Source organism: Papio anubis, chromosome 9 (genome assembly GCF_008728515.1).
Source record: "Papio anubis isolate 15944 chromosome 9, Panubis1.0, whole genome shotgun sequence".
In the NCBI taxonomy this organism is placed as follows: Eukaryota; Metazoa; Chordata; class Mammalia; order Primates; family Cercopithecidae; genus Papio; species Papio anubis.
Window position 1 is genome coordinate 3,746,383 of NC_044984.1, and position 26,142 is coordinate 3,772,524.

A 26,142-nucleotide genomic window follows, 5' to 3' on the forward strand; every position below is an offset into this window, starting at 1 on the left:
TCCCTCTGAGATATTTAATACTAGAAACAGCCTCTGCCATACCATATTCTCTTTCAAGAAAAAAGACATCTAAATAACAAACATCCTGCCATATCCAAATAAAAATCTCAGATTGTGAATGGACTTGCCTCTCTTATATCCACTTTCATTGTCCTGTTGCCATCCATACCAATGAATTTCCTACATTTTTAATAAAACCGGAAGGCGGCCAGGCGCAGTGGGTCACGCCTATAATCCCAACACTTTGGAAGGCTGAGGCAGGTGGATCAACTGAGGTCTGGAGTTCAAGACCAGCCTGGCCAACATGGTGAAACCCCGTCTCTACTAAAAATACAAAACATTAGCCGGGCATGGTGGCGGGCGCCTATAATCCCAGTTACTGGGGAAGTTGAGGCAGGAGAATTGCTTGAACCCAGGAGGCAGAAGTTGCAGTGAGCCGAGATCATGCCATTGCAATCCAGTCTGGGCAACAAGAAATGAAAAGAAAAGAAAAGAAAAGAAAAGAAAAGAAAAGAAAAGAAAAGAAAAGAAAAGAAAAGAAAAAGACAAAAAGAAACAAATAAAAATGGAAGGTACTTAATACACCACGAGCCTCTTGTGCCTGCCACAAGTCTCGACAGGATCTTGATGCTGTAACATTTTCTGCTGCGTTAATCCCTCAAAACATTCTCTGTCTTGTGCTCTGCTTTGCATTGACCTGTGGCGTGCTGAGTGAATGCCCCTCCTGACCTGGTCCCAGCTTCCCCACCCTGAGCTTTCTGGAAAAGAGCCTGTGTTATTCCCACCTTCCAACCCTCGCTCAAGAGCCTCTTACAATTTAATCTAACCAGAGTATTTTAGAGCCAAAACTGACTTCTCAAGAAGAAAATCTCACCCACTCCCACCCAGGTGAAACACCAACATTATTTTTTATCAGAAGGGATAAAGACAGATTTGCCAGGATCAACTGCGTCATTCTAAAGCAAGACAAAGTTGAATCACGGCGGGCAGAGCTGCTTTCCAACACAGCCCCATGCAGGATGCAGAACTCACTTAATTACTCGCCTGTGGCTCAGCCACTTGTTGAATTATGACAGATTTTTAGTCCCTTCCTTCACCCACCCCTGCACAGTGGCTGACCGGCCAGCGCTTTCTAGTGCTCATGAGAATGCCTGAGTTTTAAATGAGCAGCACGCACCAGGACAGCAAAGCTGCTTTCTCAAAAATGATGACATGCAGAGCTCCAAAGCCAAACAAATTCACCTAGTGGCTCTATCCAGCTAACATTTACAGAGTGACTCCCAGTACAAGATGCTGTGTTAGGAACAGGGGTACAAAGCAAGTGAGGCCAGGCATGAGGGCTCACACCTGTCATCTCAGCACTTTGGGAGGCCGAGGCAGGAGGATCACTTGAGCCTAGGAGTTTGAGGCCAGTCCGGGCAACATAGCAAAACCCCGTCTCTACAGAAAAAAAAAAAGAGAGAGAGAGAGAGAGAAAAGAAAAAACTAGCCGAGTGCAGCGGCACATGCCTGTAGTCCTAGCTAGTTGGGAGGGTGAGTGGGAGAATCTCGAGCATGGGAGTCTGAGGTTGCAGTAAGTGAGCCATGATCACATCACTGCACTCCAGTCTGGGCAACAGAGTCTCAACCCTGTCTCAAAAAAAAAAAAAAAAAAAAAAAAAAAAGTGAGTGAAACATTATCCTTGTCCTCAAATAGCTTACAGTCTAGTGGAGATAAATGCATGTGAAAACTAAAATGTAAGGCAGAATGAGAAAAGGGCGATAAGAAAAGACACATACACTGAAAAAAGACTAGAAGGAAATGTACCACAACATCAATGGTGGTTATCTTGTTTATTGGGTTTATGGGTGATTTTTATGAGGTTCTTTAGTATTTCCTATATTCTCTGTGTTTATGTTAACTAACCCCCTGTGGGGGGGCTGTGGGGAGGGGAAGGGAGATGGAAGAGGTCCAGCATGTGTTTGGAAAAATGTGAGTAGGGAACAGGGTGCATTGGCACAAGGACAGAGTAAGAGATAGGATAGGAGGGCTAGAGAGCCTTGAATGTCGTGCCAAACTGACTGGGTTGCTCACTGTCAGTGTTTCCACGGCCTTCTGTGATTGTCGCTGATGCATCACTCATCACCCTGGATTAGACTTGTGTACACATCTACCCCCATACACTTTTAGCTCCCTGAGGTCAGGGATCATGGCTCATTCATTCCGTAATCATACTATCCAGCATAATGACTAGCACATAACAGGAGTCAACAACATCTTGGATGTATTAGATTCTAACAGGGTTATTCCCTGTTTTGCAGGTTATAAGGAGTCATCAGGGGTTCCAGGACCTGACATATTTTAGGGAGTTCATATGGAATATATACCAGGTACTGTGCTGGGAGCCTTAATTGTCTTAATTGACCCTATCTATAACCCTCATCGTCCACATTCATTTACACATGAGGTTCAGAAAGTTTAGGTAACCCGCCTAAGGTCATACAGTCTGAAGACAGTGTGGGGGCTAAAGTCAAAGAGAAAGAAGTAAGGAGACCAGACCCATGAGAGGCTGTGGGGACCTGGAACGGCACAGCCACTCAGAGAATGAAGTGTGGAGCAAGGCTGGCATCTGGGGGACCGCGTGGAGGTAGGGCTTACAGCTGAGGGTTGATGAGTTCCTTGGCTCACGCATCAAGCACATTTATCATTTCTGATGTCAGCACAGGACACACAGCACCCACAGGGACTCACCCTTGCCTTATTAGAATAGCTACCAGAAGAAGGACTTGTGCAAAGAGCCGCTTCCCATACTGTGAATAGTCCCTCTCCATTCTCTCATCCAATGGCTTTTTTATGAAACTCCTAGACCCAGACACTTTCATGAAAACGTTGCTACAACTGGCTCTGACTACAAATGTCAATCAATTTCCCTAGCCTAAACAAAAACAGAATTGGGAATCAGAAATGTTTTCTTGTCCCATCTCGGTCACTGACGAAATAGGTACTCTTCATCTATTTCCTTGCCCTCTCTGAGCCTCAGTTTCCTTATCTATGGATTGATTGGGCTGGACAAGATGATCTTTAAGATCCTTCAGGCTACATCCGAAACTGTATGTTCTCAGGAACTCTGTACTCCTCCTTAGCATTTATGACCATTGTAACTAAACAATGCCTGGTGTAACCAGTGAACATCTATTACTCCTGCTGGACTGTGAGTTCCCTGAGGCCGGGGACTGTCTGCCTTGTTCCCAGTAACACTTGCAGCCTTGAATAGAGTGCTGAGCATGGAGTAGCACGCCATGTCTGCAGCACAGACTCATAGCTGGTCCCTGGCATGCCCTTTCTCTGGGTTAGAGCTGTGTGTGGACAGCAACAATCCTTAGGCCTTCTCACCATGATAGGGCTTCTCTAATGGTGCTTGCTCTCTGGAGGACATTGTTTCTCTCCATGGTATAGGTGGCCAGTTAGTGTCAGATTTATCCACTCTTCCAGTCAACCCTGGAAAACTCTTTCGGATTTTCTAATAAATAAGAGGAGGTCAGTGGTGGGGGGTTTAGAAACTGTGTGTTTGCATTCAAAATACCCTACTGCTCAACTGGAAACACTGTCACACGTCCTCTGACTCGGTGGCACAGAGAGATGCCTAGGGATGCCCCTAGGGGTCCCGAGGGACAGCTCAGTGCCCCGGTGAGACTTAGCAACTCCAGCCATGGTCCTCCATCCTGCTCCCTAACCTCAGCCCCACATCTCACGTTAAGATGCCAGGCCTTTCTCCCTCAAGCCCATAGTGGGCAAGGATGTTGGGGTCCTTGTAGGCAGGAGGATGCCTGGAATGACCTCCACCAGGGTCTCCTATCCAAGGGATCCCAAAGCGACACAACATTTTGGCCTGTGTTTACCACTCTGCAGCGTCTCTCTCAACATTAAATCAGTAGCCACCGACCTTAACAGTGTCAGTCATATGACGGTGTCCATAGAAGGAAGAGCTCTCCTTCCTTTAAAGACACTTATTTCCAGAAAATGAAATGAAGGCATTCCTATGTCCTTCCTTCGTTTCTAGGAAAATGGGTAATGTCAAGTCCCCAACAGAGCTGACAATCAAAGACTAAGAATAACCATGCATCAGTTGTTCCCCTCCGTTTCCTCCTGTCTCCTTCCAGTCGAGGCCCCCACCACCCAGCCCCAGTGCTCAGTGCATCGCAGTCCCTAGATTCTTCTTGTCGGGCAGTGTTTAATTGCTTTTCTCTACCCTTAAGGCCGTATTATACTCAGGGTGACCTCCCTGTTCCCAGAGTATTGGCCCTTTCTGAGTTCACTGTTCAAAACAACACCTGGGAAATGCACACACAGGATCCAGTAATGAGATTAGCGAGTTCTTGTACAAGCACGCTCACACCCTCTCAGCTCCTGCTGAGCCAGCCAGAAAAGTCAGCGAGGACTCTGCTTTCATGGGCATTGTTAGTGAAAGTTTCGCTTGCTTAAGTTTGCAGAAAGTAGGGCATGGATCTGTGCTTCATCACGCAGTGCCCCGCGAGATGCCTCCCCAAGATAGCTGGCTGGTTATTAACTAAGCACAGCTGGCACGGTGTGTGCTCCGAGGCTGGCTGCTCTCATTCCAGCGTGGTGGTCTGAGGACAGGAGAAAATGGTCTCTTAGGAGAAGTTTGTCAGAAGTGATGCGACTTAGTTTAGATATCTGCAGTTGGGACTGACTTCTAAGACATCGGCAGGGCCATCCAACGATGTCAGCAATATCACCCAGACCGTCTGGGGCTGCAAGACAAATAGCTTTGCTGGGATTCATAAAGCCACCCCGTAAGGTGGAACTGCTGGTGTCGGGGAGGGGTGGAGTGCACCCTGGAGGAGTGACCCTTACACCGATGGGCAACAGAACACTGAGCGTTCAGACATCCGGCCTCACCCCTCACTGGTTCCCACTGCTGTGGAATGGAGTGTGAACTCGCTTCCTGGGCTGCTTGGGCTCTTTCGGTCTAAGGAGGTGCAGCAAGCACTATTTTCCAAAATAGGACAGGACAGAATGGAGAAGAAGAACAGAGAGGAATTCATCTTTCCTAGAAAAAGGAAATATTCTCTGGTGGGCTCTCCACAGAATTAGTGCCCGCTCCCCTTGGACAGTCGCTGTTCTGTAGTGGTCCTGCCTCCCATCTTCCCTCCAGCCAGGCCTCCCTGCTTTCACTCACTTTGCTTCCACGTGAGAAAGGCTCTCCCACATCTCTTCCATCTCACCAAATCTCCTCCACTCGTTAGGCAGGGTTTTAATCTATAAGAGTTGCCAACAAATTATCAAAAACCAGGTGTCTTAAGACCACAGATTTCTTCTCTCACAGTTCTGGAGGCCAGAAGCACTAAATCAAGGCGACTGCTGTGCTGTGTCCCCTCTGAAGGCTCCTGGAGAGAATCTCCTCCTTGCTTCTTCCGGCTCTGGTACCTCCAGGAGAGAATCTCCTCCTTGCTTCTTCCGGCTCTGGTGCCTCCACGTGTTCCTTGGCTTGAGGCTATGTGGCAGCAACTCTGCCTCTGTCCTCACTTGGCCTTCTTCTCTCTGTGTCCCTCCTCTGTGTGTCTCTTTATGAAGACACTTGCCACTGAATTGAGAGCCCACCCAGATATCCCAGGATGATCTCATCTCAAGATCTGTAACTTCATTAAATCTGCAAAGACTTTTTTTTTTCCAAATAAGGTCATATTCACCAGTTCTGGCAGTTAGGACATGGGCCTATCTTTTTACCATTCACCCCTCTGCACGCACTCATTCTCAACCCTCAGAGTACATCAGATCATCTGGGGAGATTTTTAAACACTCCAGATGTGGGGGCCTCACTCCAGAAACTGGTTTTCACATGATCCTGGATGGGAAATTAAATAAGTATTTTCTTTTCTTCAATTCCCCAGTTTCTCAAGTGCAGCTAGGATGGTGGGGCAGGGGTGAGCAGAGCCACATCTCCCGGATAGTAATTCACTGAAGACGACGTTATAAATAAATAATACCAGCTTTCACTGATCACTTTCTCCTCCAGGATTTTTTTTTTCTGACTGAGTCATGAATCAGGCTGTCATCCACTGTTTTGTAAATGTTGCACAAAGAATGTCAGAGACCTTGGAGATCATTTAATCCAGTGGTGCTCCACCCTATCCAATCAATGCCCCATTTTTGTAACAAATATTTAGAAACACCCTCTTTACCACCTGAAATAAAATTCCTAGAAAAGTCATTCGACCCAAATGCATAAAGTAGTCCTACTTTTAATAAAAGGAGAAAAAGGAAATGTGCTTTTTATATATATATATAAATGTGCTTTATATATATTTATATATATATATATATATAGACAGAGAGAGAGAGAGAGAGCATGCACACTTGGCGTGTCATCCTGTGCAGGAGCCATGCTAATCTTCTCTGTACTATTCCAATTTTAGTATACGTGCTGCCAAAGTGAGCAAAGAAATGTGATTCTTAACAAAATAATATGTCTTTCAATATGTACGTGCTCCTGTATGCCTGCACTGGAACACATAATGAAGTAGTCAACACTTCCACCTACCTATAATGGATAAGTTTAAATTTAACAGAAGACAAATAGAAGCCACTTCACATAAGAAGTACAAGGAAATAAAAGAGTGAGGGATATAGGAGGACAATAGAATAAAACAGTGTTACAATGAGAGGGAAGAACCCCCCTTTCCTAGCTGTATATGATAACAGGAAGAAGGAAATAACCTTCGCTGAGGTGCAGATAACAAGCCAAATCAAATTACAAATGTGCAAGCAGAGGAAACAGGGAAGCACAGGATCCTGTCTCATGAGCTCAGCCTTACATATAAGTGTAGTGTCATGATAATTTATTATGCTGTGACATGGGACAGGATAATGACAAAGTGTCACAGAAAACATGTTTCCAGCCTGGAAATCCCACCCACTGTGTCGAGGCATATATTCAGTCTTTAGCAGTTAAAAAAAAAAAAAAAAAGGAAAGAAAGAAAGAAAGAAAAAAAAAGTGGCTGGGCACGATGGCTCACGCTTGTAATCCCAGCACTTTGGGAGGCTGATGGGGGTGGATCACGAGGTTAAGAGATTGAGACTACCCTGGCCAACATGGTGAAACCCCGTCTCTACTAAAAATACAAAAATTAGCTGGGCATGGTGGCGCTCCCTGTAGTCCCAGCTACTCGGGAGGCTAAGGTGAGAGAATCGCTTGAACCTGGGAGGCAGAGGTTGCAGTGAGCCAAGATTGCGCCACTGCACTCCAGCCTGGTGACAGAGCGAGACTGTGTCTCAGGGAAAAAAAAAAAAAAAAAAGCCTTTAAAATGACATCCTTATAGTATGGGCAGCGAGAAGAGGAGGATGGATTGGGAAAAGTTGTTTGGTAGATCTTGAAGGAGAATATATCAGAGTAAGAGGGAAGAACAAAAGGCAACTCCAAAGAAGTAACCACAATAGCTAATTTTTGCATTTTTGCAAGAGATTTCTTATCATTGTACTACAAATATAAATATATGTGATAAGAATATTAGTTATTTTTAAAACAACTTTTATAAGCAAGTTTGAGGTGCCTCTGCTAATTTAAAATAGTATCTAATTCTACATCTGTTCGATGAAGTTTCAAATTTCCTGTTACAGACCTGCACATGGGTTCCTTGCTTTGCGGTAACTGCATATTGCACTGTGCCCTTTTCAGTTCAGTGTATATTTGGAAATGCTCTGATCCAGATAGAATGCATGAAGCTGGGAAATCGTCTCATCATGTCAAGGCTTTGTCTTTATTCCATTTAGGCTTCTCTTCCCAAAACGACCGTTTCCTAAATACTGGGCTTTTGGCTTAACTTCTTTGAAAGTGTGAGAAGCATTACTCTAGGGGACAGCACTGACCCCATCAGAAATACTCACCAAATGAGGGCTGTAAAACTATCTATTGCATGCTATGTTCGTTATTTGGGTGATGGGTTAATTAGAACCCCAAACCTCGGCCTTATGCAATATATCCATGTAACAGACTTGCACGTGTACCTCCTGAATCTAAAAAAAATAATAATAATAAGGAATACTGATCGAGTCTAACCTCATTCATTTCTGTAATGAGGAAACAGGCCCAAGAGGGTAGACCAACTGTAAATGTTGCTCCTCTTCCTGTCACTAAGTTCCTTGAGGGCAAAGAGGGGATGGGATGCTTCTCTTGTATCTGCACACAGCTGCCAGCACAGAGAAGTGCACATACCTGTCTGTGGCCCTAGACGTGCCTGCTGCCTGCATTCCGTCAGGACTCTGGATTCTCCTTTTCAACCTGAAAACAGCTCGTTTCTAATTACTCATCCATAGGAAGCACAGGCAAACAGATCCCCAGAAGTCACTTGGGACTGAGTTTCAACACTTTTGTTTCACACAGTTTCAGCACTCGCACCAGCTGCAGCTGAAGACCATAGGATTTCAGTGAAAAGCAGCTGGCTCCCTCCCCAACCCCTCTGCCCGTAGGCTGCTGTGGTTAGCACTGCACTCAGAGAAAGAATAAATACAAAGCAAAAGCCCCCGTTGTTCTAAGATAACCACAGAGATGACGGATGCTGTTGCATGCAAACCCTGGGGGAGAAGAGAGAGAAACAGCAACATTACAAATCCAACAAAGCATGGTGACAAGAAGCCTTGGTGGGCAAGTCCTATAGCTGAGGTGTGATTTCAGAGATCAGATGGAATGTGCCCTCTTGGTCCCATCATTCCCTAATCCCTGCACTCTTCCTCTTTCAGCTGGCTGGGTTTAGAATTTCTTCAGCAGGGAAGAGGATTTTGCCCCACTGGAAGAACGCTAATTCTCAGGGTGAGTATTCCTTTGGGAGACCCCCAGCCCCCAGCTTACGGGATAAACAAATGGCCAGGAATAAGAAAAGCTGAGGTGGAGCAGCAAAGGGAGGGAAGGTTCCTTTGGCCCACCTTTCAACCCCGAGTAGGCTCCAGAGAGCTGCCAGTTGTGGTCATGCTCATCCTGGGCTGCGGGCAGAAGGATGGCTCAATACCTTAGCTCACAGCCACCACTTCTGGGCCCCACTTCCTTCCTTCATCAAGTAGTGTAAAATGACGAGGACCCAAGACAACTGGACCCAAGACAACTGGAAGCCACTCGCTTTGTTGTTCATGGTTGCTCCATGGTATATTTGTCTCTTTTGTCACATTCTGGACACAACCCAATGCATCCATGTCACCAACACCACATACACCTGGTGGCACTGCAGCTTTCTGTTGACCTACCTGAACTAGCCTCCAGGCACCAGGCTTATCACTCACACCGAGCACAGTGCCTGGCATTCAGAAGTTGCTCAATACGTGTTTTTGGATGGAAAGAGCAAAAAGGGCAGGGGAGCCAATTCCACTCTATAAAATGGGAAAAACGATCAAGGAACAGCCGTCATGTTAGTTATGAGACCACACACGCATTGTCACCCACCTTCTTCGCAGCATGGAGCCATCTTGCCTGTTTTCAGAGCTGCTTTTATCTTTGTCATGACTGTCATCTCCACAGCATCAGTAGTGACAAACTTAGCAGGTGAGAGGCATAACTGTAAACCACACCTTTTTTAAAAAGACTTTGGGGCCAGGTGTGCCGGCTCACGCATGTAATCCCAGCATTTTGGGAGGATGAGGCAGGCAGGTCATGAGGTCAAGAGATCGAGACCATCCTGGCCAACATGGTGAAACCCCATCTCTACTAAAAATACAAAAATTAGCTGGACGTGGTGGTGCGCACCTGTAGTCCCAGCTATTCGGGAGCTTGAGGCAGGAGAATCACCTGAACCTGGGAGGCAGAGGTTGCAGTGAGCCGAGATTGCATCACTGCACTCCAGCCTGGGTGACACAGCGAGACTCTGTATCAAGGAAAGAAAAAAAAAAAAACTTTGGAAGCAGCACGATAGATTGGCTAAAATGTCAGGTTCTAGTGACAGAAAAACCTGGGTTCTGATCCTAGTTCTGTGTACGAGTTATGAGTCTTGGTGAAGCCACTTCACTCTGCTACTGTTTCCTTGTCTGGAAAAGGGAGATAGTGCTACCAGTGCTTTGGGGGCTCTGCTGAGATAATCCATGTAATAGAACAACACTTCTGACTGTCTTGTGTTTCACTTTTATTGCTGGTCTCCATGCAGCTACTCACACAGTGCACAAAAGCAAGAAGAGGGCCGGGTTCTTTCCCTTCCACTTTTCAGCTCCTGAGACGAAAGCCTGGACATAGCAAGGCAGGGGCTGCAATCTCAGGCATACAGAAGAGTAACAGAAATGGGCCGAGTGGTGAGGGGCCGATGAAGAAGCAGAATCGCTTTCATACCGAGTCTGCCCTCCCCCTCTGCTGGAAAAAGACAGCCTCCTTGGTTTTCAGATTCCCCCTTGAAGAGACATGAGTACATGAGTGATTTCCCTTCCTCCTTAATACTCTATGAGGGAAACAGCACAATGTTGCCAGATGGCAGTCAGCGCTCAGGATGAACGCAAGAGGGTCAGCAAGAGGTGGTGGGGAATATGCCAGAGTGGGGCAGGGAGGTCTCTTTAAAAGGACAGCTGCTACCCAACCCAACCAGTTGTCCACATGTTAGAACCGAGTGTTTCCAGTTCTTCTGATTATTCAAAGATTTTTCAGAATTTTTAAATGTGCAGTGTTTCTTGTAACATTCACAGAAAATGACTAAAAACAACCTGTGTTCATCAGTAGGGGATTGTTAAATTATGGTAAATCCATACAACGGGATACTACACCCCTGTAAAAAAAGAATGAGGAAGCTCCCCACATACGGATAGGGAAAGAACACCAAGATAAATTAAGTGAAAAAGGCGAGGTTAAAAATAGTGCGTATAGTCTGCTATAATTACGTAAGAAGTAGAGGGATGGAGGCAGATATATATTTGTACTGACTTTTATCTGCAAAAAGGAATCCTGGAAGGTTGTATAGGAAACTAATAAAAGTATTTACAGGGGACGGGCAGGGCAGGACTGGCCACTGGAGGCAGGGATAAGATTTCACTGAATACCTTTCTATAGCGCTTTAATTTTTGAACCACGCAAATGTGTTGCCTATTTGAAAAATAATACAAAAACACTGTGTACACCAGCTACTGGGAAGAAAACACATCTACGGGCTACGAACAGCCTGCAGGCTTCTGGGCTGGAACCTTCACGTTAAGGGCTTCAAAACTGCAGAGGCAGAAAAGTTGGCGGCAGTGGGTCCAAGCTTTACTAGGTTTGGAGACAAGTAGGTTGTTCAGTGTCTGGTGTCTGGAACTCTCTCTGGATTGCCTGGCAATGAGCTAGTTGAGCCCAGCAGCCCCCACCGCCTCTACGGGGAAAGCGACGAACTCCCAGCCTCTCTGGGAGAGACGGCTCCAAAACTCAACTTCCCGGGAAACTGAGGAGCTCCAAGGTCTCCAGCTGCTGGGCAGACAGAATTTCCGGGCATTCCTCGACAGTTAAGGCTGCCTGGAACCCCAGTGGTGTGTTCCCCTCATCAAGGCTGTGTCCCACTTGTCCCATACAAAGGAGAGCGATAGGTGGGTGCGGTTCCTCCTCTGGAGCACAGCATCCAATGCGTCCAGCTGGGCCCAGCTCAGCACACCTCCCTCGGGAATGCTGAGCGCAGAGGACATGCTCCCCTGCTGACACTGCTGCCAGTCACTTCCAGGCAGCACCACGGAACACCGTGCATATTCATCCCGGCCCTTCGTATGTCCCTAGTCTTGTCACTGTGAATGAGCTCACTGAGTGTTTCGGCTTGAACTGTGATCTCCACATTGAAGTCCTAACCCCCAGTACCTCAGAATGTGACCTGCTTTGGAAACGGGGTTGCTGAAGATGTAAAGAGTTAAGATGAGGTCACACTGGAGTACGGCGGTTCCTAATATGGCTGGTGTCCTTATAAAAATGGGAACATTTAGAAACACACAGGGAGAATGCCATGTGATGATAAAGGCAGACATTGGAGTGATGCAGCTGCAAGTCAAGGAAGATCAAAGTCTGCCGGCGATTCTGACGATTTTGTCAGAAGCCAGGGCGAGGCAAAGAGAGGCCTCCTGTATACCACAGAGGGATCATGGCCCTGCTGACATCTTGGCTGTAGACCTCTAGCCTCTAGAACTGGGAGACCTGACATTTCTGTTAATCACCCAGTTAGTGGCACTTTGTTAAGGCAGCCCTAGGAAACTCACACACTCAGCAACCTCGGCCAACTCAGGTGGCAAAAGTACCCACCACTGCTCCTCCTCAGCAGGTACCGACAGATACTGGTGACAACCCTGCTCCCATGAATGAAGATTCTGGGACCTGGCCTGGTCAAGTTGATTGTGTCGGAATCCATCAAATACTCAACCAATAAACAACGGCTGAGTACCCGACCTTGTGAAGAATGCAAGAGAAATAAAATATTCCATTACTGCCCTCAAGGAGTTGATAATTTGAAGATTCAAGAAAGACACATGTAATAATGGCCAAATTAGTATTATTTTCCCCCAACCCTCACCCATGACCAGCAGATGCCACAGAAGTCACTCCTCACTAAATTGCACTGTGCTCCCAGCTGGATTCAACCTTCTACTGCATCTCATTTCGCTGCTCCCTGCATGTGTCTGGAAGAACTGCTTTTTCAGCTCTTCGGGACATTCTTTAGGATGTCAGGCTATTAGACAATTTCCAGAAGCTGTCGCCACTGCTCGTGGCATGGAGCCCACACTTCTTGCCCACTGTGGACACCCACTCCTGGCCAGAATTGTCTGCCACCCCCGGTGAAGCCGCTCCCATCAGTTTCTTGTGAGCGCTTTTGTCCCAGTCAGAGAAGCAGACCCTACAGGTTGTTGAGCCTATTCTGCAGCTCTCAATGAATCTGACAAGCAAAAAACATGAGATCCAGGGGGTCTGAGAGCCCACTTTGTTAAGCTGACAGTTTTCAAGCCAGGGACAGGCTACAGAAAATCAGAGACCCTCGGCAGAAATGCTGCTTTCTTATCCTCGTTCAGAACATTTGTTTGCTTGGCCCAGCCTTCTCGCAGGAGGCTGCTCCCAGCGCCCCCTGCATCCAGGAACTCCGATTCTTACCATCAGCAAGAGTCGTGTCCAGCCACACGCCTGGCAGGAGAGGAGGCAGCACAGCTGTGTGGAGTTCTCCTGGCACTCCTGCTGAATCCCAACGCTCTGGACTCTGGCTCCTGCAGGGTTTTTCTTGTGCTAAGTGCCCAGTGGAGGCTCTGGCTGGGCTCATGGAGGAAGAGTGGCAAGTCGCTGCCGCCGCACCCTTGACAAACAGCCCAATGACCCCGGGTGGCTCCGTGCCAGCCTCCTGAAGGGCAGCTGTGGTCAGGGCATGACCTATGGGTAGAACAGAGAGAGGAAAGGGTTCCTCACTTTGACTTCAAGCAATTCATTTTAGATTATCTGGGTTGGGCTTTGAGGCAGACACTGTTGTCTGCTGAAGCAGCATCCATTTTTCCTTTCCTCCTTTCTAGCAGATTCTGTCCACTTAGGACAGTGACCTCCCCAGCTCAGAGGCCTCATCCAGCCAAAACAAAGCAAGCTTCTTGCCAGTGCATAGATTGGGGTGGACTCTACCCGGCCTCTAGTCGTTAAGATGTGAGAGGAGCCCTGCTAGGGGTGCTTGGGGAAGCGTTTTCCCAGCTCTTTTCCTCTGCTGGATGCTGTGCCATCTAATGTGTTGACTAGAACCTCTGCAGCCACTTCGTGACCATGAGGAGGAAGCCTGAGGCAGAACAGAAAGAATGAACCCGGGCCCCTGATGACATCGTTGACCACTGGATCAGACAACACCAATATCATCCTTCCTCCAGACTTCTTATGACACATGTAATAAATATCCTTGTTTAAATCCATCGAGTTGTGGGGGTTTGCTACTCATAGCTAAGATTATCCTAAGTGATGTGCACTGAGATGTTCCTGAGACCACAAGACCACATTCTTGAATCCAATCCCACTATCCTAACTACAACATTCTCAAACTTTCAGGACACACACACCCACCCACACACACACACTTTTTTCTCCACTTTTTCATGGTATTCAGTCCTTTTCCTAGACTGGACACATTTTGCCATATTTTCTTTTTTTTTGAGATGGATTCTTGCTCTGTCGCCCAGGCTGGAGTGCAGTGGCACGATCTCAGCTCACTGCAAGCTCCGCCTCCCAGGTTCATGCCATTCTCCTGCCTCAGCCTCCCGAGTAGCTGGGACTACAGGTACCCGCCACCACACCTGGTTAATTTCTTTGTATTTTTAGTAGAGACGGGGTTTCACCGTGTTAGCCAGGAAGGTCTTGATCTCCTGACCTTGTAATCTGACCGCCATGGCCTCCCAGAGTGCTGGGATTATAGGCGTGAGCCACCGCACCCAGCCCGTATTTTCAATAAATTCTGCAACATATGCCAACTCCATCATTTAATTAAGAAACATTTTTTACCCCCACTGATGTACCAGACACTTTGCGGGGCTCCCAGGACTCAAAATTGAAGTCAGGGACTAAACACGGAAAATGGCATGGAAATTCCTCAAAAAACTAGAAACAGAACTACCATATGATCCAACAATCCCACTTCTAGGTATGTGTCTGAAGGAAACACGATCAGTAGCTCAAAGCGATCCCGCACTCCCGTGTTCACAGCGGCAGTATTCACAATCTCCAAGACATGGAAACAACCCAGGTGTCCATCAACGGACGGATGGATAAAGAAGCTGTGCAGTGTGTGTGCGTGTGCGTGTGTGTCTGAGCACGTGCATATACATAATAGAATATAATTTATCCACAAAAAGAAGGAAATCCTACCATTTGCAACAACAGGGGTGAACGCTGAACCTCGAGGGCATTACGCTAAGTGAGGTAAGCCAGAGAGAGAAAAGCAAATTTATGATCTCACTTATATGTGGAATCTACAACAATTGAACTCAGAGAAACAGAGAGTAGAATGGTGGTTGCAAGGGGCTGTGGGTGGGGAGAACGGGGAAATGTTGGTCCAAGGATACAAAATTGCAGTTATAATGTGGATAAGTGGGTAAGTTCTAGAGATCTAATGTATAGCGTGATGACTTAATACTGTATTGTACACTTGAAATTTGCTAAGAGGGTAGATTTTAAGTGCTCCTGCCACATACGCAAAAATGGTAACTAGGTGGGGTGATGAATGTGTTAACTAACTTTATAAAAAAAATTTTCTCTTTGAATTCTATATTAACCAACTTGATTGGGGTATCATTTCATAACACATACATATATCAAATCATCATATTGGACACCTTAAAATTATAGAATTTTATCTTTCAGTTACACCTCAATGAAGCTGGAAGAAAATGAAGCCTTGCGGAGACACAGCAAGTGGGCCCAACTCCTGGGAAAGAGGCGAGTGCAGGGTGGCAAATGCTAGGATATGGTGCACGCGGGCCTGCGTGGGCACAAAGAAGGGTGCAGAAGGCCTGGGGCTGGGAGGGTGTTAGCAAAACGCTCCTCAGAAAAGAAATGAATTCTTGAGAGGAGACGAGAAAACTGCAAGCAATAAAGAGAGGGAGGCAGACATTCACAACCAAATATGTAAATAATAACACAAATAACAACCAACAATGGTGGCAACTAACAGTTCCTGACACTTACAATGACCCAGGCAGTGTTTGAAAGTCTTCTGGGTACTAACCCATTTAATCCTCCTCCAAAGCCTGTAAGGTAGTTCAAGGATTGGTCCCTTTTTATGGATAAGTAAACCGAGGCATGGTGAGGTTAAGTGACATAGGAAGTGGGTAGCAGAGGCAGGATTTGGACCCAGGCAGTGGAGCTCCGAGGCTCACACGCTTTTTAGGATACACTGGTGGTTCTCACAGTGGCCACCAGAAGAGAAGCCCCCGCAGACCCTGGAAACTTGTTACCAATTCAGATCCTGGGCCTCATCTCAGACCCCACAGAGTTAGCACCTCTGCAGGTGAGGCCCAGCATGCCATGTTTTTACAGCAGGCCTTCCTTGCGATTCTGATGTTTGAGAACCCTGCTTGACACTATAAGCCTGAACTGAGAAGGGATGGCATGCTCAGAGGACCATGAATGCTGCAAAGAGAAGCAAAAGCCAGAGGGAAAGACAAGGAAGCTGTGAAGAAGCTTGCACGTCATCCTCAGGAGGATGGGCTTCACTGTATGGGCATGAGGGAGAAAGGTGTGGGGTGAGGCAGGGAGGTGGCTTGATTAGGCTTTGTTCTCTGTGACAAGATCTCTGGCATGAGTGCTAGATGGGGAAGAAGATGGAAGGAGGGAGCCCAGGTAAGAGGTTGATGCCATGACCCCAACAAGTACAGCAGGGGCTGCACTAAGGTGGTGGCAGTGCAGAGAGAGGAGGGATAGGGACAGATTCAAGAGACAGAGTGTGATGACAGTTGAACATGGGTACTGAGCTGGCAGAGGTATCTAGGATGACTCCATGACATCTAGCTTCAGAGGTTAGGTAGATGGGTGACATTATTTAGCCAGATAGGAAATTCTACAGGAAGAACAAGTTTGGCAAGGAAGAGAATTAGTTCCACTTGGAAATGTTAAGCTTGAGGCTTCTATGGGACATTGGGGTGGAGGCATTTAGGATGCAGTGAGAGAAAGATCTGGTGTGCAGGAGTGGGGACAGGGCTGGACATACAGGTGTGGGATTCGCCAGTTGAAATATATAAGGGTTGAAGCCACAGACATAATTAAGGCTGCTCACAGACTGTGCAGAGGGAGCAGAAAAAACTGAGGGCTGGAATCATGCAGGACACTGACATTTAAGGGACACTCAGAGCACATCAGCCAAGGAGGCTCAGAAGCAGTGCTCAGAGAGAAAGCAAAGGAAATAATGTTGTCTCAAAACCAAAGGATGAGAAAAGATGGAGAATGTTTACAGAACTAGAGGTTGACAGCAGGTTCAAATGTTGTAGACATGTCAGACATTCCAGAGAAGAAACCCTGGACGTATCAATGAGGAGGTCACGGGTCAACTCAGTAATATTATCAATGAGGAGGCCATGGGTGAACTCAGTAACAGCAGTCCCAGTGGAAGGATGGAAGTCGAAGCCAGATTCATTCACAGATGCATTCTCCAATAAGCAACAGCTACCATGTGCCAGGCTTTGTGCTTTGCGCTGCGATAGGGTGATGAACTCAGCCCTTACCAGGTAGTGGAGAGGGGAGAAAGTGGACAGAAATTACAACAATGATTATGGATCACAATTGGGGTAAACGCTCTGATGAAGACGTGAAGACATACAAAGGGCTTGCTATCGGGAGCCCAAAGCAACAGGACCAACACAGAAGACGAGAGAAAGGAAATTACATTTATGTGGGGTCCACGGGGTGAATAGGAGCAACCCAAGGAAAGGTGGGTGGGAAGCGTGTTAAGGATGGGGGACAGCAGGCATAAATATCCTCAGGTAGAACGAGCTTTTTTGTGTGTTCAAGAAATGGAAGGAAACCAGGGTGGTGAGAACAATCCTAACGTGGAAGAGAGCGGTAGGAGATGAGGTTGAAGAGTAGGACTTGATGGGCCAGGTTAGAGATTCGGAACTTTATCCCAACAAGCCATAGGAAATCATTAAAGTTAAAAATCTAAAAGGTTGGGAGAGACATGATCTGATTTGCATTTTTTAAAAGATGACTTTGGCTGCTTGTAGGGAGTGAAATTGGAAGAGGAGGGACATGGAGTGGATACATGTAGGCTGGTTCGGGGAATCATTACAGCCCAGGCAAGAGATGGCAACATCTTGGACCAGGGCGATGGCAGCAGAAGTAGGCACAGGTGAAGAGATTCTAGAGCTATTTAGAGGTGGAATCAAGAGGACTGGTGGCCAATGGGATGTAGTAAGTGGGGGGAAGGAGCAGTGGAGGCCAGCATGGACTCTGTGGTCCCATCTACATCTATTCTTGGATACTCCCACAGGGCCACTGGGATGGAAGAACACATATCCTTTGAATTCCAAGGCAATAGGTCCTACTGGCTTTTGCAGGGCTCAGATCAGAACTAGAGGAAAAGTCCTACCAAGCCTTCCTCTCCTAAAAGAGCCCCTCATTGATAAAATGATGTCTTCTAAATAGGCCTCCTAGAAATTTCCTCATCTTGTTTGGTGACACTGCTTCTGGTGTCATGTCCTGTGGGGTGGGGTGCCAGGCTGGCCAAGTCCCATGGCAACACCCTATGCACTCTTCAGGGCATTCATAAAGTGCATTCAACACATGTGGGCAATTCTAGGCTCCTCATGCCGATCTCCATCTGGTCAGTTTTCCCTCTCCTAATTTTGTCAATTTTCCAACAACATGCTAGATTTCTATTTTCATCATTATGGCAGGCTAAGTACCTAGATGGACCTTGCCACTAGAAGCTACTAAGAAGTTTTATGTAATTTTTTTCTAATTTCCAAAAGCATTGATGGACTGACAAGAAAGGAAGGAATTCACTGTCCAGGGGCTTCTTTAGATAATAAATATCCAGATGCTGACTATAAAAATGACTGTAATGTATTCAAAGAAATTAAAGCCAAGCTTGAACATATGTACAAGAGACAAAAAGTCTTGAGGAATAACCAAGAAGTTTTGAAGAATGAACCAAAGAGAATGTTTAAAAATTAAAAAAATAATAATTGAAATGACAAACTGTGGATAGACTTAAGAGCACATTAGATACAGTTTGAGAAAGAGACAGTAAACTGGAAGCTGGGTCAATAATAAATTAACCAAAATGCAGCCCAAAAAGACAAAGACATTGAAAAATATGAAAGAGAACTTAAGAGACATGAAAAAGAGTCTAACTCACATCTGTTTGGAGTTTCAGAAGGAGAAGGAAGAGAATATTTAAACAGGTAATGACTAAGAATTTTCTGAAGTGATGAAAAACACCAAGACACATATTCAAGAAGCCCAAGAAGAATAAATAAAAATAAATCCATAAGCAGACACATTTCAGTGAGGTTTTAGACCACCAAAGACAAAGAGAGTGTCTTAAAAGCAGCACAGAGAAAAGAGAAATTACCTTCAAGGGATTAACAGTTAGGTTATTTCTCATCAGTGACGAACAAGACAGAAGGCAGCAGTAAAATACTTTCAACATGGTAAAAGCGGGTGACTGTCTTCTAAGAATTCTATACTTAAAAAGATATCCTTTAAGAATAAGAGAAATAAAGACATTATATGACCAAACAAAACAAAACAAAACAAAAAACCTGGGAGTTGGCCACATGGAACTTCTCACTGAAAATGAAAAATTTTAAAAGATGGACTTCAAACAGAAAAAGGCAGAATCTAGGTGAAAGATCTGAGATTAAGGAAGAAATGAAAAACAAAGAAACTGAAAATGGATTTTCTCAGTGGGTTGCTGAAAAAATTTCAGATTGGTAGTCAGGCATGCTTATATTGGTATCTTACTGCCATCTCTTGCTATCTGAGAAACTTGAATCAAATTACTCAATCTCTCAGAGTCTTGATTTCTTCATCTTAAAAATTCATCTAACAGTGTCACTTATACAAGCATTTTTTTGAGGAATAAATGAGCAAATACCCACGAATGCTCCAGCATAGCTTCTGTATCTGGAAGGTGTAAAATAAATGTTAATTTCTTATCCCTTTTAAAATTAATGAGCACATTTTAAAAATAAGACATTGCTAGTAACAAAGAATGACTCCCTTTGCTTCAGTTCTAAGATAAAATTCTGGCACTGTTTCAAATTGTACAAATATGAACTGTGTTCAGCAGTTATTTTCATCTTTCTAGTATCAAGCCTAAGATCTTTTGAACAAAATATTTATGATTTCTCCATTTAAGAAATTTTGGCTGGGCGTGGTGGCTCATGCCTGTAATCCCAGCACTTTGGGAGGTTGAGGCGGGCAGATCATGAGGTCAGGAGATTGAGACCAGCCTGGTCAACGTGGTGAAACCCTGTCTCTATTATAAATACAAAAATTAGCCGGGTGTGGTGGTGCGTACCTGTAATCCCAGCTACTCAGGAGGCTGAGGCAGGAGAATCGCTTGAACCAGGGAACTGGAGGTTGCAGTGAGCCGAGATCACACCACTGTACTCCAGCCTGGCGACAGAGCAAGACTCCAACTCAAAAAAATATATATACATATATATACACACATTGCCTGCATACACACAAGCCCCAGGGATACACCCCAGATTCTAGATGAACTCACAATTTTAAAATAATTTGTGGTCACAGTGTTATGAGGTTATAAAATACATGCTGGTCCATCCATAGTGCAAAACGACATATCCTGCCCATCCTCTTTCCTCACATCCTTGCCCAGGGCTCTCCTTTCAACTAGGAGATGGGGACACACAAATGATCCCTCTGCAGCTTCTGCTACCCTAACCCCCATGCTGGAGAACCCCCCAGCTTCTTCCACGATCCTACTCTCAGTTTCACTGGGGACTGAAAAAGGAGAGGAAAGCCCAAGTGAATAAAAGGTAGCGAAGAAAAGTTAGCTTATTCTTCTTTAGGGTCTCTGCCTAATTTTTATTTGACAACACTTCGGGAGAAACAGATAAAGTCAGAGTGAATCTTTCCTTGATGGTGTCAAGAAAACAAAAAGCACTGGTGCTGAAGTTCTAAGTTCCAGGTCCCGGGGTGGCGTCCTCACTCGGCATTTGCAACTTACATGTCCTTGGGCAAGCCACTTAACCCCTTATTTTAGTTATGAGACAATAATTATATCATATTTGTAGAGCATTTTACAATGTACTAAGTACCTCCACAGTCATAATTTTATTTAATATGCTTAGCCAAGTGTATAATACTCAGTACGAATACCTTACTGCATTGCTGTCCAGATTTGAAAGCAGAGTCTGTGGGTTGCTGTGTGAACTGCAAACACCTTCACCAACAGAGAGATCATCTCCGTGTACGTAATTTAACCCATTATGGTTATTGAGTGGGCTCTGCAGTCAAGCGCCTGGATGTGAATTCTGGTTCTACACTTACTAGCCATGTGATCTCACGCAAGTTGCTTAGCTACTTTATAAGCCTCAGTTTCCTCACCTTTAAGCTAAGGAAAATAATAATTGTACTAGCTTGCAATGCAGAGCTTTGCACATGGTAGGCTCTCAGTGAGAGGTGACTTGAATTTACATCAAGTTGAAGTTGACAGCTGTCTGACCACACATATGTACTCAAGAACACCCACCCTCCTTCTTCCTTTATTCTCCATGGTTGCCTCCACCCTCTACATCCCTAGGCAAATATTTGCAAAGGGAGGGCAGAAGCTCCAGATAGCAGGACACACCCAGTATGACTTTCTTAAAAAGTAACAAAGCCCCATTTTTCCATTTCCCACTTTCTGCAGGCTTTGGTTCCCACTCTGCTTCAGGGGCGTCTCCATGCTGTTTTAGTTGGAAACATAGCCCAGACTTCTGAGGGCCCCAGTCAGCCTGGACCCCTTCCTACTTCCTCCTGAGGATCTTGATGGGACAGGCTGGAGAGCTCTGGACCGTGGCGCACTGGCTGAGCTTCAACCACCTAACTGGACTGTGCAGTTTACCCTTTTGATAAGAATCATTGATGACTGAGCCAACGCTAAATGGATCTATTATAATGACAGAAGCAGCAAAGGTTAATTCAGGCCAAACTGATAAATGAATGGAAACTACTTCGCTGCACAAAAATAAGCAACCTCCATTTAAAAGGCTTTATGTTCATGAAGGACTTTCCTATTTTCACTGTGTAATTCCATCCTTATCAATTCCCTCAGGGACACAAAGCGCAGCTCTTTTCTGGATGAGGCAACTGAGGCCCACAGAGAGCAAGTGGTGAAGCCGAACATAAACCACGCTCTTCCTCCCTCACACCCGATGCTGCCGCCTGGCACAGCTTCTCCACCTGAGCTTTCTGACGTTCCTGTCTGCCCGCTCCCAGCTTCTGTGGACCATGTCCTAAAAGAACAGCATTAGAAGTCACACCACGTGGGCATTTGCATTCCGAACAGGACAGGGCAGGACAATGGGAGACATGGCTTAGTCACTCAACTTACATCTTAGTTCACAAAAGGAAAACACACCCCCAGGGGCTCCAGTGAGGCCCAATCAGCCTGGAGTTCACAGGCGAACTGCCTGCAGCAATGAAGCGGGCACACGTATCCTGCATCCTCTCAGTGAGGGCAAGACGGTCACCCGTGACTGTCACTCTGCTAGTTAACATTTCTCTCTAAAGCACCTCTGAGATGGCCAGCCACTTCACAGGTTGCAGACAGAGGCTGTGTGGCTGCTGGGGTTGAACGCACATGTGAGGCTGGGACAGGGAGGGCTGGACTAACCACTGTTACCCAGGCCTAGGACACGGCCCAATTGTGAACAGCTGCCTTCAGCTCTATAACCAGGACTGAAAAGAAATCAGGCAGCAGGCATGAAAGAACTCATTAGTGGGCCTATTGGTAAAAGAGTTACCATCTGGGCATCTCTCATTCTGCTTTGGCTGGCTTTTCCTGGTGGATAACTGTATAAGGAGAGGGTGAGTCTCTGAGGGTGGCCCCATCTTCTTCCACTCAATAGCTCTCTGGCACCTTCTACAGGGTGCTGAATACCATCTCCATCCTAATGGGACAGAGTCCACATCAAACATGCCCAAATCCGTGCTGATTCCAGAAACCTTCCAGAGTACATGCCGAGGCAGGGCCAGCTGTGCTAGGTTCTATATGACAACATCCCTGTCTAGACGAAGGAGGAAGGATCAGAAAGTCCAGAATCGAATCCTGGCTCCCTACTGGGAGAAATCTCACCTCCTTCTAGATTATAAACTAGTCAGTGAAGGCCAGCAGGAGAGTGTGACCCTTACAAATATTGGTAGGCACATTCTACAGCCTGGGCAGAATGTCACTGGTTTAATTTCCCTAAGAATGACCCTCAGACATGTCTATTAAGATGGACAGAAGGACACTCATGGAACAGTCCTCCCAGGACTTCCTGGCACCACTTACCTGCTGAATTGTACCATCCTTGAAGACAAAGCTCAGTTCCCACCTACTTGGCTAAGCCCTCTCCAAGGCCCAGTTTCTTTCTAGAGCACGTTCATTCTGTCCCATCTCCTTGGCAAAAGTTGCACATGCTATCTGGGGAGGTCACCTCTCTCTGCACTTGTGTCTGGTCAAAAGAAATATTGTGTCCCTTTTCCTTGTACAAAGCACTTCATACAGCAGGTGTTCAATAAGTACATATTGATCCATTTTGTCTTTTGTTTTATTGGCATTAAATCACAACGATGTAACCCCTAAAGTGTCAGAAAATTCAGATGTGGTGTGTGTTATGATCTAACTGCTATTGAGTACAAATTAGAACTTTTCATTCTATTTCAAACTTCTGTAAACAGGGCTTGTACATTTTAAAAAAATACATTGAGTTTGCAATGTGTGCCTACGGAATGGAAGCTGAGTAATTTTTCTTTTTTCATTGACACTCATTTTACCTGAAAGTTCCTTTTTGTGTCTCTGGTTTGGTTCAAGCTGCAGTTCAATGGACTAAAGATGCATTCCTTAAAAAGAAGTACTACAACAGACTTTTAAACCAGCCTTTTCCATCCCTATATTTCTTTTTTTTTTTTTTTTTTTTTTTTTTTGAGACGGAGTCTCGCTCTGTAGCCCAGGCTGGAGTGCAGTGGCTGGATCTCAGCTCACTGCAAGTTCCGCCTCCCGGGTTCACGCCATTCTCTGGCCTCAGCCTCCCGAGTAGCTGGGACTACAGGCGCCCGCCATCTCGCCCGGCTATTTTTTGTATTTCTTAGTAGAGACGGGGTTTCACCGTGTTCGCCAGGATGGTCTCGATCTCCTGACCTCGTGATCCGCCCATCTCGGCCTCCCAAAGTGCTGGGATTACAGGCTTGAGCCACCGCGCCCGGCCTTCCATCCCTATATTTCTGGATGGCCTGTGCCCGGGGCGGCTCACCTGACATGGCATCGGCAGCTTCTGGCTCCCATTTTACAGGCGTGTGGAGAGAGCTCTGTCATCAAGCAGACCCTGCAACCCAAAGGGTCAGCCCTTTGTAGGAAGCCAGTCAGGCAGAGGGGGATCAACAGCCTGGGGGAGGTGTCCATGGTGCAGGTGTCTACACCAGGACTAGGTGTCTGGTGTGAACCTACACAAGTTGTTGAGCCTCTCTGAGCCTCAGTTTCCTCAATTGTAAAAAGGACATGGTAAGACCTATATCAGAAAATGTCTGGCACATGGCAGGCACTTGACAAATTATCTTCTTATGAAGCATGCAGCCCACGCAGAAGTTTGCTGAACGCCTTGCTGCTTCCCCCCTGACTTTGTTCTGAGAGTTAAGCCACATCAGAACCCTGTGCCCCAAAGAAAGTTGAACCCAGAAATCTGAGTTCTGAGACACACAGCAGGGGCTTGCAGTCCATGGGGAGGGAAATGACAAGCATAGGAAATGTGCCAGAGGACACGTCGCAGATGTGTCGGAAGCTAGCAAGAATGCTCGCTGGGGAAACGGCAAATACACTCTGTAGTATCTGTGGCCAGGACAACCACGGCCTAGGAACAAACTGTGTCCTGAGGAAACGCAGAATCAAGCTGCGGTGAGATACCGAGAGGGGACAGAAAAGCAAAACAGATCACGACCAAGAACAGGAGCTGAGATGGTGACTAAATCCCTGCCAGCCAGAGAAGGCGCACGAATTCTCCGCCTTGGGAGGAATCACAGTCAAAGCTAAACTCACATTTTTATAGTATGTGTGTAATTCGTTGAAAAGCTTAATTTAACAGTTTGGTAAGTTCATTAGCAGTTTATCTATGATATGTAATGAAGCTATTTTTAAGTGAATCCTTTTTGGCTAAAGGCCCCAGTTAAGAATCCTAATGGAACATGGTTCACATAATACAAACCCAGATCCGTGCAGATTCTAGAAAACTTCTCAAATAGACACTAATGTGCCCAGGCAGGGAAGCTGTGCTTGACTCTGTACAATGACACCCCTGTCTAGATGAAGCAGGAAGAATCAGAGAGTCCAGAATCGAGTCCCAGCTCTGAAATTACACCGCCTCAGGTATGTTACTGACATCTGAGGCGCTCAGTTTCCTCATCTGGAAAGGGTGGGTGATTGTACTACCTTCTAGGACCCTGGGGAGAAATATACAAGGTTCTGCACAAAGTTCTCAGCCCACAGGAGGGCAGTCTCACGGAAGCGCTTTTGATTGAAGCAGATAATTTTTTTAAAAACCCAAACAAACAGAAAGGAATAAGAGAGAAACAGCAGCAGAAAGATTACAAAAGTCGACAGGACATCTGATGGTGAGGCCATTGTGCAGAGAGGGAGCTGAGACAGTATCACTGTATGACTTCCTGCAGCCACAGTTAAAACCAAACCTTCTCAAACCCTGTCAGTTTGAGAAGATGAAACAATTCGCAATGTGAATATACTTACTGCCATTGCACAGCACACTTAAAACGGTTAAAATGGTACATTTTATGTTATGTATATTTTATCCCAATAAAAAAGTGAAGATCCAAAAGCAAACAAAGAAAAAAACCCTAAATCTCAACTCTCTGCCCACTGAAGACAGTACAGTAAAAATAACATAAAGAAGAGTTGGATGGCCTTCCCTCTGTGGGATTCTGTAGGGAAGGCAGTGTCCATGCACCCAGACGCCACACCAAAGGCCCTGTGAGTCAAGATCTCTGTCCTGTGGATGATCTGTATTCGGGGTGTCTATTCAATCCAAACTCCCAGAAGACCCAAAAACCTAAAAGCCACTGGAGGCCATGACACCACTGAAAGATCTAGAAGTTCTTCTGCTGAACAATTTGTTATTCCTGATGGTATCTCCCCAATGGCAATTTCTGATCATGATTCACATGACACTACCCACAGAAATGAACTTCCAAGAACTTCCTACCCTCACTCCCACCGCGTCCTCCTCTGGGGATGGTGGTGCTGCTGCTGTCTGGCTCAGAAAACTTGCCTTGGGAAGAAAGCCTCTAAAATTTCAGCCCTGCTCAGGTTAAGAAATAGTAGCTTTGGGCCAGGTGTGGTGGCTCACGCCTGTAATCCCAACACTTTGAGAGGCTGAGGCAGGCGGATCATTTGAGGTTGGGAGTTTGAGACCAGCCTGACCAACATGGAGAAACCCCGTCTCTACTAAAAATATAAAAATTAGCTGGGCATGGTGGTGCATGCCTGTAATCCCAGCTATT

At 46.0% G+C, this 26,142-nt stretch overlaps 1 protein-coding gene and 1 non-coding gene across 7 annotated transcripts in view; both read right to left on the reverse strand.

Annotated features, from left to right (window-relative positions):
- The window catches only part of CRACR2A (calcium release activated channel regulator 2A), a 154,946-nt gene that overhangs the window by 100,479 nt on the left and 28,325 nt on the right, over window positions 1-26,142 (reverse strand). For all 6 annotated transcript variants that reach the window (XR_004175970.1, XR_002515490.2, XM_031650207.1 and 3 more), the window contains exon 2: window positions 13,057-13,326. The gene's annotated coding sequence lies outside the window, so the exon portion shown is untranslated. The remainder of the gene's footprint in view (window positions 1-13,056; window positions 13,327-26,142) is intronic.
- Window positions 6,336-6,441, reverse strand: LOC116269007. Its single transcript, XR_004176333.1, has one exon. It is a non-coding gene; the product is annotated as a U6 spliceosomal RNA (small nuclear RNA).